Raw genomic sequence first — 2,552 nt, 5'->3', positions numbered from 1 at the left:
GCGGCGCCCACGGAGAGCGCGTGCGGGCCTGGGAAGCCCACGCTGGTTTGCTCGAGCGCGGTGGGGAGCTGGTCGTACTCGCAGCAGAGGGGTCAGAGGGTGTGCTCTGGGGAGGGCCCGCCCAAGACGGACCTCATGGCCTTCAGTCCAAGTTTATCTGACTCTAGGGATAGAGAAGACCAGTTGGAGAAGACTGGAGATTCCTTTTTAAAGGTTAGTGTACAATACCTTTTGTTCACTCTGAGTTTCAGGTTATTTGCACTTTATAATTTTACTTCTGAGAATCAAACTTCTCTGCATTTTCTTTACTTCTGTTTAAGCGTTAATCTTCCATAAAATATTTTGAAGGAGGCTCCTGTGGAGCATGTTTTTTAGTTCTATTTATTCTTTAGGCAGAGGTAAAGAATTTCAGAATCACACAGCCCAGGGATTCAAGACCAAAGCTCAGCAACATAGGAAGAAAGTGCATCAAAACAGTGTATATTGGCTAATTTTATGTTTCATCATTCAGCATATAGATCTTGTAAATTCAGTTTCCAACATGTTCTGTGTTCCCTTTTTTCACCTTATTTTCTGTGATATTCCCTTTTGAAGTAAACATTTTAATATAATTTATCTACAGTACATACACAAACATAGAGAAATGGAACATCTACATCAATTGTTAGAACACAGAAACCCTTCATTGCCACCCCTTAAACACCTTACATGTACCTTCCAAATCATTTCCTCATTATTTTTTCAGAAATGTAACTTTTGATGTTTATAGGTGTTGCTAGCTGTATTGTTCCCTGAATTTTTTCTAAATAGAATTGCACAAAATGTGTTGTGAATGCATGTGTGTCCTTTGTATTTCATAGTTTCTGAAATAATCTACATTCGTATATGTAGATGTAGGTCATTGAATTAAATTTCTTCTATTATTTTACGAATATGCTGAATTATTTATCCTATAGTTGAAGAGATTTCATTGTCTTTATTTTGAACAAATGTGTTCATAAATATATTGCACATATCTTTGGGCTCTCTTCTATACAAATTTCTCCTAAGTAGTGATGTAGGAAGCGGAATAATAAGTCACAGACTATGAGTTTGTCTTTATCTTCAGTTGATAATGACAGCAATTTTCCAAAGTGTTTTTAATGTTTACCCTCTACCTTCAGTGTGTTGTGAATTCCTTCTCTTTTATATGATGTAGAAATTGGTCAGATTATTTTAATGGTATCCTCTCTACTGGGTGTGTCTTGTTTTTTCATTTTGAATTCATTTCATGTTTCCTGAATTTCTAATGAGGCAATAATATTTGTTTGATTATTGACCATTTTAATATTATATTTTGTTTAATAGGTGTTCAAGTTTCCTACCTCTTTCCTGTGGTGTTGTTTTTATGTTTTATTTTCTTCCATGGAATTTTCTTCATTATTCAGTTATTTTCTTACATCTTTAAAAATCTTTTAAATATCCTGGACATAAACTTTTTTGATTTCATGCCTTTCTACTCAGTGGCTTTTTTTTTTAATTGTGCCTTTAGGTGAAAAGAAATTCGTAATTTTATTTGAATTCAATGTATTAGTCTTTCCTTTTTTAATCGATCTGATGAAAAACATTTTCTGTGATATCTTTTGTTTAAGTTTGGAAACTATATATAAATCCATTTGGAAATTTTTCCTTGTGTGTGAGACAGGGATCAAGATTTATTTTTGGGCCAGGGATTTAGTTCGATTCCCTGTACCAAAAACAAAAAACAAACAAATAAACAAAGGAAAACAAAAAACAAACAAAAACCCCCACAAAAAACAAAATTTATTTTCCCCAAAATTGTTTATCTAGGGCTCATAAAATGAGATTGAAAGTGTTGCAGTTATTTTATTTTTTGTGGACAGACTTTGAGGACAATTCGTGTTGAATTTTTTAAAAATGCATGGCTAGAATTCTCCAGCGAGTCATGTGTGTGTGCACTTGTGTGTGTGTGTGTGTGTGTGTGTGTGTGTGTGTTTGACTACTGATTTGTTCTTTTCAGTGGTTATAGATTTGTTCGGATTTTTTTTCTTAAAAATTCATAGATTGTATGATAAGGTTTGATTTTAGTAATTTGTCCATTTTTCTCCATTATCTGATATGTTGAAATATATTTTTCATAATAACCTTATGTTGTCATCTGCTGTTTGGTCTGTGGAGTTCGGTTTGGGATCTCAGACTGGGAGGGTAAGGCGAGGAATCACCAGGCAGACTCCAGGGAAGTTTCCGGAATGCTTCCACTTTATTTAGGAAATGTACAGGCTTATATAGCTTACGTGTGGACAACCATGGGGGAGGAGCATGGGAGGAGCATTTATCTTATTAGCTAGACATATGGTGGGGTGATTTTTGTTTGGTGAGGCTAAGGAATCATGGACTAGGGGTGGAGGTGTAACCTGTTAGACCCAGCCTCTATGCACGTAGGGGAGCTTGCTCAGCCTTAGCATGGTCTCTGAGCTTGCTCAGGAGACAGGAGTACAGTGCACCTGGCCCAGCCAGGCTTGAACTTCTCCCATAACTATATATATATATAT

General features: G+C 35.9%; 1 protein-coding gene across 1 annotated transcript in view; it reads left to right on the top strand.

Annotated features, from left to right (window-relative positions):
• Window positions 1-2,552, top strand: part of LOC109117719 (protocadherin alpha-4-like) — a 15,592-nt gene that overhangs the window by 2,483 nt on the left and 10,557 nt on the right. The window lies entirely within an intron of this gene.

The sequence above is a fragment of the Fukomys damarensis genome, unplaced genomic scaffold (assembly GCF_012274545.1).
Source record: "Fukomys damarensis isolate Sample0158 unplaced genomic scaffold, DMR_v1.0_HiC HiC_scaffold_3, whole genome shotgun sequence".
Classification (NCBI taxonomy): domain Eukaryota; kingdom Metazoa; phylum Chordata; class Mammalia; order Rodentia; family Bathyergidae; genus Fukomys; species Fukomys damarensis.
The sequence above is the reverse complement of the archived record's forward strand: the minus strand, read 5'-3'. Positions and strand labels throughout refer to the sequence as shown.